Source organism: Alligator mississippiensis, chromosome 4, assembly GCF_030867095.1.
Source record: "Alligator mississippiensis isolate rAllMis1 chromosome 4, rAllMis1, whole genome shotgun sequence".
NCBI classification, from domain to species: domain Eukaryota; kingdom Metazoa; phylum Chordata; order Crocodylia; family Alligatoridae; genus Alligator; species Alligator mississippiensis.
In genome coordinates this window covers 66,057,826-66,073,215 of record NC_081827.1, presented here as the reverse complement: position 1 = coordinate 66,073,215, position 15,390 = coordinate 66,057,826, and positions in this window count along the sequence as shown.

Below are 15,390 nucleotides of genomic sequence, written 5' to 3'. Positions count from 1 at the left end.
GAGGAACTCTCCCCATTTAGGGAGCTCCTGGCCCCAGCTCTGCGATTGGACTGAGGGCTCCTTGTCCCCAGGAGCTGTCTGCTGCTGGGATGATCATGGACCCAAGGCCAGAAGCTCCCTGCTGCCAGGGCAGGGGGACATTCTCTCAGCCCAGGCTCTGCCATTGAAGTCCGCCCCAGCAGCAGGCAGCTCCCAGGGGCAGGGAGCAATCTCTCAGCCCCCGCTCCAATTGTGGAGCCGCTGCTGGGGCAGGGGAACACTGTCTGAGCCCGGACTCTGCCTTTGGAGGTTGCCCCAAGAGCAAGGCAGCTCCTGGGGGCAGGAAGCAATTTCCCACCCCCTGCTGCCTGGATCACTGGGAGCAAATTGCTCCTAGTCAGCTGTTTACATGTGCCTTACTGTGCAGAAACTACTCCGCAGTTAGTTTTCTACCTGCACTGGCAAATGCAAATGTAGACATGTAGGTGGTGACACCTACTGTGTAGTAAACTGGTCTACTGCACAGTAAAGCATCCCATGTAGATGTGCTCCATGGCATCTTTTGCAGTTTTCTATAAAGCATCAGCACTGGCCATTTCAGATAGAGGATGCTAGGCTAAACTGATCAGTGTTCCAATTAGGTATGGCAGTTCTAACATTCTTCACTAGAATCTGGACTGAGATCAGCAAGTGCAGGCCCGGTAGGCTACCAAGTCTTTGTAATATTTATACTTTGTCTTAATACTTAAAATCAGCAAGCTAAACTTATTTTAAATAGGTGCAACATAGACGTTGCCACCAGAGGGCAGTTTGAATGCAAGAATCTTTTAAGCCTTGGAGTACTTTTCTCAATAAAATAAATCATGTTATAAATGCTTACAGAAATTGGATTGTAATACTTTGTGCTCCGTAGTAACACTTTGAAATGCTGGCTTAAAAACATTTTTTAAATAAGTCTATTTCAGTTGCAGACAGTAATGACAGGTGGTAGCTTAATGATAATACTTAGAACCTTAATTTGATTTAATCAATTTAATTTGTATTTTCAGAAAGAAATTCCTTTAAGAAGTTGCTTTTTCTCTTGTGAATAAGAAACACTTTTGATTGAATCATTCACAAATTATTAGTTCATTAAGAAAGCTTTTAAACCTTTTCTGGTTTTGAAGCACTCACTTTTAACTCCATAAGTAGGAGTTGTTTCTGATTTCTTCAAAGCAGGAGAAAATATGTCTCTGTTTAAAACTGGCTGCATTCAGCAGGAGGCCTGATCTGTTGTTTCCAGTCAACCCATTTTGAACTATTTAAATGTACTCTGGAAAGTTTGAATATTTTCCCGAGGTACTTCCTTTGGATGGAAGGAAAGGCATTCAAATCTATGGCAAGACAGGTGATCATTGAATTGGATACAATGTAACAAATGTCACATCTCTTATTTGGCCCTTAAAAAAGCAAAAAGCTTTCATACTGTTTGTTTCTTTCTTCAACACGATCTATTAGAATTGTATAAATTAGTTGTGGACAGTGAACATACGAAGACACAATCTTGCTTCAGGGACTTACGCAGGTTACTTCCTAACTCTCTTTGGTTTGCAGTACACTCAATTTACAATGTTTCGAGTTACATTTCGCACTTACCACCTTCCCAGCAACACACTCCTGGCCACCATGGACGTTACCAGCCTATATACCAACATCCCACACCAGGATGGCATCCAAGCCTGCCTTACACATCTACAGGAACAAGATTACAACCCAGAATACAGACCCAAAGATATTACTGAGCTTATACACTTCATCCTCACACACAACAATTTCACTTTTAATAACACTTCCTCCAGATGATGGGAACAGCTATGGGCACTAAAATGGCCCCACAGTATGCCAACCTTTTTATAAGCCACCTGGAAGAAGACTTCCTCAAGAACTGCACCATCAAACCCTTACTATACTTAAGATACATCGATGACATCTTCATCATTTGGACTGAAAACCTGCAATCTCTGATTGAGTTCCATCAGAAATTCAACAGTCACCATCCCTCCATCCGACTTTCTTTAGAATACTCCAGCACCAACATCCCCTTTTTAGACACAATGATCAGTATCCAGAAGGGTAAAATACAGACCACAGTATACAAGAAACCCACAGACCAACATACATATCTGCACAGAACCAGCAATCACCCAAAACACACCAAAAAAGCTGTGCTATACAGCCAAGCCCTCAGATACCACCGAATTTGCACTGAAGAGAACACCCGGGATTGCCACCTCACCAATCTTAAAAAGGCTTTCACCCAACAAGGACACTTCTCCAGAGAGGTAGATCACATGTTTGAAAGAGCAACCTGGATACCACGTGAAGAACTGCTGCAGTACAGAAGAAAACCCCACACAAATCGCACACCGCTGGTTATGACCTATCACCCCTCCCTTGAACCTGTACGGAAAATCCTTAAAAAATTGCAACCCATATTAGAAAAAGACCCCATTCTTAAAAAGATCTTCCCAGAGCCACCCATCCTAGCCTTCAGACAAGCACCAAACCTCGCCAACCTCATCACCAGAAGCAGACTTCCTCAAGCCCAGAACACACCAAAAGGATCCAGACCATGCCATGACAAGAAATGCAAAACCTGCCCCCACATCTCCACCACCCCCACTATTACTGCATCCCACAACAGAGCCATCAGCATCCCAGGATCTTACAGCTGCACCTCCAGAAATGTAATATACCTCATCCAATGCACCAAATGCCCTGATGGAAGATATGTAGGAGAGACCAGACAACAACTGCGCACCAGAATGAACGCACACCGGAAATCCATCAAAGACAGAAACACCCCATTACCGGTGGGGGCACATTTCTCACAGGAGGGCCACTCTCTCTCCAATCTCTCAGTCCTGATCCTCAAGGGAAATTTACACAGCACTTCCCAGAGACGAGCCTATGAGCTCCATTTCATCAACCTCCTGGATACTAGAGATTGTGGACTAAACATAGACAGTGGATTTTTGATACGTTATAATCTGCCTGACAACTGATTCCCCAGCCCAGCCCCTGGCTTCTTTACTTTTCATTCCATCCAGGAAGAGCACACACCAACTGCTGCAGCTTCCTTAGCCTGACGAAGGGTTTTTGAACCCGAAAGCTTGCTTAATAACTGTTCTCCAACCATTTGGGTTGGTCTAATAAAAGATATCAAATTCACCCAAGGAACCTTGTCTGCCTATTTCGCACTTACAGCATTTATAAATTGACACCCTGTTTCAACTTTATGACCTCAGTTTCAACTTTACAACACTTGATCCGATGCAATGACATGGCAGCAAACAAGTTTGCTGCATCACTCATCTCCCTGGAGAACATTTGGCCAAACTTCCTTGGGCACTTTCTTGAAGAAATCAGACAAGACTCCAGAAAAACCTGCAGCCAAGACTCCTGAGAGGACTCCAGCCAAGAACCCTTCAAAAAGTCCAACCTAGAGTCCTTCAAAAAGTCCAGCAAAGTCACCTCAAAGAAGTCCTTCCAAATCAATGATTGCTATTTACAATATAAGTACATTAATGTAGCTATATTACTCATCTATAATTGATCGAGTACAAAATTCTGGGATATTTTTGGTGAAAATAGGGTATTGGGCCTTGGTTTAGGAACGAATCCCTCATTTATAACATTGTTTCTTATGAGAAAATTGGTTCCAAGGTACAATGTTTTGACTTAGGACGCGGTTTTCAGAGAGAGAAAGAGAGAGAGAGAGACCTGTTGTTCTTCAAGGGCAATGATGGCATGTAGTCTGGTGCGTGGGACAGGGAGACAGAAGATCTGTTATAGACTCCTTGGGTTATCTTACAAAAGTACATACATCATCACCTGAGCTTCAGCTTTCCCAGGTGTAAAATGCTGACAATGATTCTTAAGTCTTCTTTGAAATATGCTTTGAAAGCTCAGACTGAAAAATATGACATGAGAGCTAGGAACTGTAGTTGTAACGGCAAAGTAGAAAATATCAATTTATTTTTAATATAAATAACAATCTTGAATAAAAAACACAAGTTGGCTCAAAAACTCCACTTTTTTGAACAACTCAAGTTAAAAATAAGAGTGGTAAATATATAGTGTATTATATATTTACCACTCTTATTTTTAACCTGATGAGTTGTTCAAAAAAGTGCTTTTTGGAGCCAGTTTGTGTTTTATAATGGCGGAATCAGAGATTCAAAATAAATTGATATATATTCATTCATGTTTCATCTTAGCCTGATCTGTTATTGAAAAATTGTAAAGTGAACTGTCATATAGTCTTAACTGTGAAGGACACTGATAATAAAAGCCATTAGGGATAGAAAACTTGTACACAAACCAACATCTGCTTTATGATTGGCTAGTATTTCCAGAACATGTAGTGAGGCTGGTATTAAACTACAAGATATGAGAGAGGGTATGGCTCCTTATCATGGCAGCACATATTTCTGGGATATTATGAAACAAGAAGCATTTTATGAAACAAGGAGCTTCTGTTCACTGTCCTAGTATTCAAGACTATCACCCCCCCTAAGATTGATGTACAGTGTTTCAAATGCTTTTCTTGGAGGTTAAAAGTGGGGAAGGGCTTTACACTGCAAAATATGAATGTTGATCATCCCTTTCAGATGAGCCAAGTATGTAACACTAGCAACTATTTCTCTTTAGTGTTTGTCACCCAATCACTGTGCATGTTTTAAAATCTAGTAATATTCAACTGGTTACTATGGCAATAATGTACTAGTAGTTGTCATGGTGACAAAGGGCAATTTTTTTGTCAATTTCTTAGATGAGGGAGATATGGGCATTTTTTTGTCTCTCAATCTGATCATTTTGCTTTGTGCTTATAGATAGTGTATGTGCACATATTCTTGTGTACAATTATTTTCTCAGTTTTTGAATCCTGAGGTTTTGTTTCAGAATTGTAATGTTACAAACACCTCTGTAAAGCCATAAATTGCTATGGCTAACATAATTACACACTATACTAAATGAGGTATGTTAACAGGAGATGTAGCTAGTATAGCTATTTTCAGATATTTTGTTCATCGTGTGTGTGCACTTTCTACCTGTATTTGGCTACAATCTAGGTAATAGTTCAGACTGGGTGCGTCTACATGAGATGCTACGTCGCCGTAGGAATGAGCTACGGCAATGTAGCTCATCACTATAGCAACATAATGTTGGCAGACATGAACCGTGATGCCAATGCTACTGTGCAATGAGCTACTGCACAGTAGTCAGAAACAACCCGTGAGCTGCTGGGATTATGCAGTAATGGTAGTGAAAACTGCATAGTTGGGCACACGTGTAGATGCACCCAGTGCATTAAACTGTGGTATTCTGGATCTTAGGGAGAGGTAGGGAAACTTCTTGTTATCGTTAAGCCTTTATTGTAACAACCAACCCCTGAACCCAAAATGGTTGGCTGACCACTTCCTGTGGATGACATTAATCTTTGGTAAGGGAGTTAACCCTTATTATTACATAAGCAAAACATGGCATTTTAGACTAAGCAAGCAACTTTGCTTTAGGTCTTCTTTTCGTAATACAGTGTTGCGTGCTCTGTCTTAGAAACATCTCTTTCTATTGCAGTTTCATTTGATCTGCCTCTGCTCAGTGATAGTATCCACATTTTGTTTTTCTCTACTCATGGACACTGCTTCAGCTTCCCTTGGGGTTTTTTGTGCATGTAGGTCGGCAACAGGAAAAGTACATTGTACATAAATTGTATTGGTTGAAAAATCTCTCTCCTTAAGAGATCAAGATAACTAATTCTTACTACTTATATTTTAACCCCTTAAAAAGAAACAGGGTAGTTGTTAGCTGCTTTTGCTCAGCTGCATGAGAAACTGAAGTATTACACTAAAAAAGGGCATTTTCCAGAATGCCCTTTCTTATTTACAAAGAAACAAGTCTATAGGATGCAACTGAGTTAACTCCTAGCTGCATTCTAACTGTCCTTTAGAACTAGTAATAATTTTACAGAAAGCCTCTCAGTGCTCAGATACTAGAGAATTACAAAATTTCAATTTTACTTTTGCCTAATACTTCCATTGGAAAGAAGCCTTTTCAAAAGATTTAATATAATGCATTTTCAATGCAGTTTGTTGCTTAAGTATGTAAAAGAATATGTTATTTTGCCCAGACTGATGGTTGGTTATAACAAGCTAAACAATTTACTTTGCTAATAAACATATTTTCAAAGTCTCTAAAATCTTCGCCACACTCAAATTTTCTAGTCTATACTTCTAAATGGCAGTGTGAAAAGAATATTGGCAGTACTTCAGGCAAGAAGTGCGTGTGTTGGTTTCATAAGATATTTCTTGTTTGCATACATCAGGGAATCTGGGAACAGAAAATATTCTGATTCTGAGGTATGCAAATTAGGCATACTAATAGACCAGTATTTCTTAAAATCTTACTGCATTCTAGATTTTTCAGCTAATAAACCTTAGCTCTGCCAGTGCAACTACTTAAATGACTTCTGAGCATAGGAGAGAGACTAGCTGAGAATTTTGTTATTAGGATTTGGGTTTGCAGAAAGCTGGGTTAGAATCTGGACTGTGCATTACATTTAAGAAAGGAAGCACAGCTGAATCAAAGAAGATTATTTTTTTTAAATAATAGCGGTATACTTCCACATGCAATTAATTCAAAGAGCTTTTCTCAGTTGCAGATGCATATCTTGGAGTGCACATTCTTGGTCAGTCTCTGGTGCATCATTATAAACATAAAAATAATAACTGCAATGATGGTTTCCCCTTATACAGCTTTCATATGGCTCCCAAAAATCATACTAAACCATAACACTGGCTTAACACTTCTGAGTAGTTAGGAACATCATGCACTGTATAATACCTTGCTAATCTGTGCTTACCAAAACCATTGAAAAAGCTACACACAAAATTAGTGGTATCTCTTCACCTCCCAGCAAAGATTTAACAACAGATGTAGTGTGAGGTCTTTTATAACTAAAATTTCAGTATTTTATTATTATTTATAAAATGCACTATATAGCATTTACATCAGTGAAGTACTGGGGTTAAATTCAGAAGTGTGTTGAATTGATAGTGTCCCACAGATGCAACAAGTGGAGGTTGAAAGGTAAAAAGTGTTTCGTAGTCAATGGCTATTAAAAACCTTATCCAGAGCTTCAGATATTTACATTATGATTAAAAATTATTCCTTAGCATGAATTAATGAGATTCCAGTTCATCAGTACTTTGTACAGAATCCTGGTACAAATAGCAAATGTGATTTATCTTAGTCATTATGGCTAAGTACAGACAGTCAAAAAGCCTGAGGCTGAATTAATTCAGTCTTTTCAGGTCAGTTTAAGCTGCAAAGATTAAACCAATGAACAGACACTTACTTTTGATTCAGAAAATGCAGCCACATGTCTGCAGTGGCTCAAGCCAGAAACTCTGGGGTGCTAGACCATGGCTCTCTGGTACCTAACCAACATGGGCTGAATATTCGCTTCATCTTCCTGCTGCCACTGAGGTCCCTGGGATTTGCAGTCCAGATCCACACATGCAGGACTCTGCAGGTTGCTCATTACTTCCTCTTCCTGCTTCCAGGTGCTTCTGGGATTAGTAGTCCACAGTTGCAGCCAGCAATAAGTAAACAGGGCAAGGCAGCTCCATACTCAGGGAAAAGGGAGTTTAACCCCCCTCCCTGGCTCCAGACCCCAGCAGGGGTTGCCTGTGGGGTGAGGGCAGGGAAATGAGCTGGCCAGTGAGCCAGCCCTCACTGCTCCAGCTAGGGAGCAGAGGGGTGGGACCAGTCCTGCTCTCTGGAGCAGACAGCCCAGCCCAGCCCAGCCCAGCCCAGGAATGCAAAATGCTGGGATGCTGGGGGACTCTGATTTAATTCGAACCAGGAAGGGGTCTGGGACAGAAGTTTCATAAACTGGTTTGACCTAAATCAGTTAAGTCTGATACTACATTCAAGCAGGTTTATCTTAAACCTGTTTCAGCCATTTTGGAACTGGTTTATGTGCACTGCACTTCTGTTCTGTTACAGGTTTAAATCAGTGTCTTATCACTTAAACCAGTTTATGTGTAACTTCTGTCCCCAGCCTATATGAGAAAGTTCCTCTCAGCTAATTTACCTAGGATGAATAAATATTTGGTGCTAAAGTCCAGATCCACAAACTGAGTTAGAAATGAATGACACTCAGTGTTTCCACATCTAACTTCATGGCACCCAGCTCCTGGGGTAGAATGATACTTGAGTGAGGAGCCTGACTTATACGTAACTTATGCTGGCACACTGAACAGGGGAATGCCTAAGGCAGCCAAGAAGGAGGCTTGAGAAAAGGTGTGTAGCTGAAATTCCATCTGTCTTGCATTTCCACGTCTTTCTGCAGCCCTGAGATAGGTACCTCTGTGAGACCAGGATTTGTAAATAGGCTATGGATACATGTTCATTGGTAGAGCTACAGCAATAAACTGTTGTGGGGGAGATAACTCAAAGGGTGTATATGGATGAGCACACACCACAAAGGCTTTTGAAGCATGGCAAAATGCATGCGGCACATGTGAAAAGGGTCTCTGTGCTGCAAATATTGTGGGGCCAAAATTAGATATTGGGAAATACCGCTATCTAAAAAAGAAATGGTCTAAAACAAAAGTGGGGCTGTGCACATGGCTGCAGCGTGCGCTGCCCTAAACTAGAGCCTGGCCTGCCAGAGCCACACTCTGGCTGCCGGCCAGGCTCTGCGCACCTGGATCGCTGCTACTGCAGCCCCAGGAGATCCCTAGGACCCCTGGTAAGGCTGCTGGGGTCAGCCCAGGTGCTGGCCCCAGCCTCCCCTAACCCACCTGGGGCAATTTGCCATGTGCCAGGGCGTAAATGCAGGAACGTTCCCCAGGAAGAAGTAGCAGCAGTACAACTATGTGCTGCTGCTATTTGTCCTTGGGAAAATGCACATGCACGCTCATGTGGATGCCCCCAAAGATGCACTGCCCAGGTAGGGGCAAACAGCTACTCCTTTGCTCCCCCTGCCCTCCAGGGAGCCTGTCGCAGAGGTGGCACTGACAGAGAGGCTGCTTCTAGATCAGGGGTGGGCAAAGTCCGGCCTGTGTGCTGGATCAGGCCCATGGTGGACTCCATTTCCCAGCAGCCTCTCCCTGCTGTTGCTGGTTTCCCTTGGAGATCATAGCAGTGACAGGGACAGGGCAGTGCAGGGCCAGGGTTTCCTTGGAGACTGGCTCCAGCAGTGCTGGCAGGGCAGACAGCTGGGCAGGGAGCTGCTTTGGGGCTGGGATCTTGTGGTGGTGCCAGCATGGTCTGCAGGCAGGGTTATGCGGGCAGTAAATCACGGCTCTGTGCCAGCTCCGGACCACACTGTTACTGCCGCAAGATCCCAGGCCCAGCTGTGGAGCAGCTCCCCACCCAGATGCTTGCCCTGCCAGTGCCGCTGGGGCTGGTTTCCATGGAAACTCTGGCCCTGTACAGTCATGGCACTGCCACTGCTAGGGTCTTCATGGAAACTGGTTGCAGCAACACGGGCAGGGCTGCTGGGAAATGGAGTCCAGCTGCCAGCCGGATCTGCCACTTTGTCCACCTCTACTCTAGATGATGCATAGCAGGGGCATCCACTGGATGTACCACTCTGTCATTGCAACATGTAGAGCTGCCTCCGTGCAGATGCAGCTCTCTCTGCCACAGCCACTGCCACTGGCACCAGGAGAGCACTGGTAGCTGCACAGGAACTATTTCTTAAGTGGGAACTAGTACAGGAATCCTGGTTTTCTCTGCTTAAAAATTACAAATTCTCAGATAAAAAATGGCAAATTCTCTGATTAATAACCCCAAATCTGCATTTTTCCATGATTAAAATGAAATACCACTATATACGTAGGTAGCAGTTGAACACGGTGGTTTCTTGATATATTTACAATTTTAAAGCAATTTGAAGCCTACCAGTGCCTCAATCACTATAATAAAATAAATTCTAAATGCCTATAAATGTTGGCATTTGAATTTGGGCTTTTGATTGCCCTCCCCCTGCTCCCCCCAGCCCCTTGCAGGCTGGAACTGTACCAGTCTGCAAGGGGAAACCTGCTGTTCCCTGAGGTTTTTTCCTTTAAAGAAGAAAATCTGTGTTTTTCTTCTTAAAATGAGAAAACCCACATTTAACCACATTTTTCTGTGGTGAGCAGAAAACTCGGATCCCTGTTAATAAAGTAGTTCCTGCTTTTCTAATTTTGCCTCTGAATTTTCCAGTATTATAGTTTCAGTCATAATATTTGTCTGTCAGGACCCAAGTTTAAGATTTAGTGTTTTCCCTACTATACCTTAGGACAGTTGGTGGGGGTGGCAACCTTTTTGGCTGGCATGCTCAAATTAGCCTCATGCCCTCCACATCCAATCCCCTTTTCTGCCCAAAATGCTGTTCTGTTTTCTGCTCCCTATTCTGTACTCCCTGCCAGATCTCCTCCCATCTTTCTGCGTCCTGCCATCACCTGCATGATATCCTGCTCTGTTTTCTGCTTCCTGCCCTATTAGCTGCTGCGCTGTCTGTCCCCTCCCTGATCTGCTGGGTGCTACAAGCAGAGACTGCCCCTGCCACCTGTGGCACTTGTGCTGCAGGCTGGTCACTCCTGCCTTAGGATTTCAATTTACAATGGGACTGAAACAGTGCGTAAGGCTGGTTTGAAATGTTCCCCTGGATGGTTTCTTCTTTCAGAAAACACTGACTTGTTAAAAGCAAAGTATTTTGCACAAACCTGTCACTTTCGATACAATTTTATTTTGGAAAAAAACCTGTAATAATATCAAAACAGAACACCATTTCAAAATATTTTTTCAAAATAAAATATCAATTATGTTGCACTATAATATTTGAAAATGCCAAAAAACCATAACAAATATTTCAATTTTATATAAAACAATTTTTGGAATTTCATTTAGGGGGAAATATAGGTTTTTGTTTGTTTGTTTTCCTGCGCATTTTAGAATGGATTTATTTTTTTGTTTAACACACAGAATTCTTTGCTAAAAGAACGTTCCAGTTTCCACACAGTTTTTTTGTTTTCTCTCTCTTTGTCTGTGCATTGTTTTAAGCTTTGCATTAATGAATTTTCTAGCTTTTTAAAGGAGAAACACAGAACACTTCTTAATTTATTTCACTATCTGTTGTTGATCTGTTAGTTGCTTTAATATATATTCACCATTTAATATTTTCAAATCATTGCTTTCTGTAATTTATATTTGCCCTATGCTGACTTGTGCAATTTAATTGAATAGCATTTTTTTTATAAGGAGCCTATGGAGAGAAAATGTAAATTGTACAGAAGTGGGGATACAGCTGTAATTGAAGAGTGTCACAGAACCTGTTGAACTGTTTGGGTCAGTTGATACTAGATATGCATCCATTTAGTTGGCATCACTTACGAAATAATTAGACAAGTTAGTTGTAATTAAAATTAATTTTGTTGAAAGCATTGTATAATGTTTTTGCTTTGGGATACAATAGCTCCATTCTTCAGAATCCCAGAAAAAAAGGATGTGTCAAAGTACAAGGCCGGCCAATGAAGTCCATTATTCTTGACTAAGCAAACTTACTCTTTGAAGCACAAGAAAGCCATTTTTAGCTTGCTCTCTGCTTGGACATTTATAAGAGACTTTTCTTCTTGTGCTCAAAAGGAAGAACAATTTAATAACTGCCAAAAACTAGGACTTTGGTCATGAAATATGCAGTCAGCACTTTTAAGAAGGTAAACTCTACAGAAAAGTCATGCAAATGTTGAGCAACTATTATGAATTGAGCTATGAATTTTTAATAGTTCTAATGCCCTAAGGTACAGGCTAGAGCTTAAAATAAATTACTTTATAATTCATAGTCTAGGTACTGCATGGAATGGTACATGAGGTCGACTGTAGTTTTCAAAGGACCACTGCATTTGGATTAAATGACCACTGCATTTGGAGTAAACAGTCTTCCAAAAATGTATTTATTACAAGGTATTCAATTTTAGGTGACTCGGGATGAGTACATTTTAATCCCTCTTCTCTGTCTTTGTCCCTCTGGGGCACACCTACCTTTCTTTTGTTCTTGACATCCTTCCCGAAAGAAAAAAACCTTCCAAGCTCCCTAGTCCTTTCTATAGGAACCATTTTCCCAAACCAAAAGATCCTATTCCATTCCTGACAGTCTCGTGCTTGCTACCCGTTGGATGCATCTATACATGTGCATTTACTGTACGGTAACTGAAAGTACTGCACTGTACGGGTGCACATCTACATATGCACACTCGTACTAAACAGTAAATATGGTGACTTACACTGATTTGAGCATAAATTTGAGCATCATGCAGATATCAAATGTACGTCCACTTAGTTACTGTGCAGTAACACACGTGTAGATGCCTTATTGTGCAGTAACATTGTGTGTGTGGACTGACTTGGGACTAACTTTAGACCTAAGTCAGTCCACACACAGTGTTAATGCATGTGTAGACACTGGCCTATTCTTGCTTACTGTGCAGTAATTTACTGTGCAGTAAATTTAAGCTGGCATAAATGCACGTGTAGACATGCCCATTAACATGTTTCTCCACAGAAACAGTCTGGCTCCTCTATTTCCTCTTCACCCCTTTTTGACCTCATGATGTGTTCTACATACCTACCAATTGCTTAATCTTTGCTGCAGATGCAAGGATGGAACCAGCAATGTGTGGTACTTTTTACAAATATCTTCATGGAGTTGAAAAGAGCAATTTAAGTGAATGAACAATAGTGGGACAAGATCAGATGGGTACAAACTGGTTGTGAAGAAATTTAGACTGGAAATTAGAAGAAGGAACTTCACCCCTCTAATAAAAGAAAGGATGGTCTTCTGAAAAAAATGGTTGGGGCAAAGAAACTGGATTGCTTCAAGATAGAATTTGACAGGTTTATGAAGTGATATTGTTACAGAATAGGAATACTTTGAATGTCACATATGGGTTTCTGTATTGGTAACCCTTGTGAAGGATAGATTGAAAACACTAAAAGGAAACTTAGCTCTGAATGAAAGATGTTTGGAAGCTTTAGGGCAGGGGTAGGCAGCATTTTTTGGCCAGTGTGCCGAAAACCGCCACAATGCCTACCTTGGAAGGTGCCGGAGTGCCGGCATGCCAGAAAAACAAAATAAGGGCAGGGGGTACATAGCAGGATGCCCTGCTTGTGCCCCTTGACCCCCACCCAAAGCCCCTGCTCCCAGTGTGGCAGGGCAGCAGGGAGCAGGCAGCTTTTGTGCACCTCCTGCTGTGTCCTGCCATGCCATGCCAGGTTCCAATGCTGCTTTGCAGAAGCGGCAGTAAGGGCAGTCCAGCAGGGAGCATTGCCAGTATGTGCTGCCACCCCAGAGCCCAGGGCTGGGTCTGGGGCTGGGAGGCAGCTGGGGTCGCGGCTGGGGCAAAAAGGCAGCAGATGTTTGCAGCTGGCCCAGGTTCTGGGAAGCTGCTGATAGCCATGGAGTCCAGGCTGCTTGCAGCAGGGCTTTCATGGGAGCAGCCCACACCAGTACAGAGCTGCAGCCAGCCCCAGCTCTCTGTAGCTTCTGCCAATCATGGCTGGCAGCAGCTACGCAGAGCCAGGGCTGTGGATTCAGTTTGTTTGTTTATTTATTTTCTACACTTTTTAAGCATTGGACATGACCTCTGCTAGAGGAGTTTGGGGTACACTGGTCACGTTGGTTCTGGTGTACGTCAAAGGGATTGGAGTGGATGTCCTTGTGGACCCTTAGAAGTGATTGCCTATAAATACACAAGACTGGACTTGATGAGCCAGGAAGCCAGTTCTTAATTTCTATATATATATGTATTTAACCAGAGGTTTAGAAAATATATACATCATGGGAAATTTTAAATGCCCCTTGTGGTAAGTGGCTTCCTGACATTATGCCTCAGTCTACTGTATGTTTCTGTAATGTCTAAAAAGGTCTTCTGCTGTATAGGTATTTATAATTTCACACATCTAGCACTAAGGTAAGGGATATTAAGAATGTACACTACATTTAGTATTTAGCAAACATTAAAGCATTGTTTTTAATATGAATTACAAGATTATAACAAACAAAACTAGGGGAAAATGATTGTAAGCTTGGAAATATCTTATTAAAATACTTAGTTGTGAAATGACCTGTGACTATTGTGAATTATTGTTTCTTGACAGAATCTTGTAGCTTTCTTCTGTTAAGACAAAATGTAGCAGTGCTAATGTGAGGAGTATGTGTTATTAACTGGTTGGTTTATAAAATGATCTCCCTGTTACAAGAGAAACAAATCTGACTGATGTTATCAAAAGTATTTCCTTATTTCTTCCAGCTTTTTTACTAGCTATAGTAATCTTCTAATTGCAACTTCATTATAAGTTATGTGACAGTAATATTGTAAAAAGTGTAGTTCTCTCCAGTGAACATTATTTTCTTTGGTAGGGGTTTATGGCATCAAATGCCAAAACAGAAATGAACCCCACATTGTTTGCCCTCCATTTTAACTTCCAAGTGGTCCAATTTTTTGTTCTTGTATTTAATTTGGTAAGTTGTCAGAATTTGGGGATATCAGTAGGTGAGGGAAAAGAAGAGCTAGGAACATGAGTTGAGCTTGCATTTGGTCTGAGAGGTAGAAGAGGGATATTTATCTAGTTTTCAATTAGAAAGGCAATAATTTGTTTCCCTTTCTCATGTAGCTTACTTTTTGCAGAGTAGAACATCTGTATTTGTTACATACTTAAGCTAGGAAGAGGCTGTTAGTGTTTTCTCCCAGTAGTGCATCAATACACAACTGATAGACATGAGGAATAGTACCTTCCAGACATCAAGATTGTATTGCAAATGCTCTAGGACAGAAAGTGCACCTATATGATTTCATAACTTCTGTCAAGATACCGTGCTGAACAGAGCAGATTATTCTTGGAGTCATGTAACCTGAGTGGTACTCCAAGAGGTACCCCCTCTCCAATTGAAGGGATCAAAGCAGGTGCACAAGCGCTGTGGGAGATGTAGGGACTCTCCTCCCCCTATAGAGCAGGGCCAGACCTCCAATGGGCCTTAACCATATACCTTTTAATGAAAGAACAGTACTGGGAACATAACCAGTAAAACCAGGGGGTATAGGGGACACTACAACGCCCCAAGGGGTTAGGATTCAACAAAGGTTAGACACTTACAATCATTGACAGAAGACAGGGTTAACAAAATATAAAACACAAACAGCAGAACAAACAATACGGGTTGGTGAAATATAAAAAGGCACAAAATACAAAATGTCAAATTACAAGAAAATATAGGGCCTAGGTACCTGGAGAAAACACAATGGCCCCTTCCCACTGCAAGGAGATTTTCTCCTTGGTAGTTAGTTCACTCACCCCAGCTGGGACTTGAACTCAGAT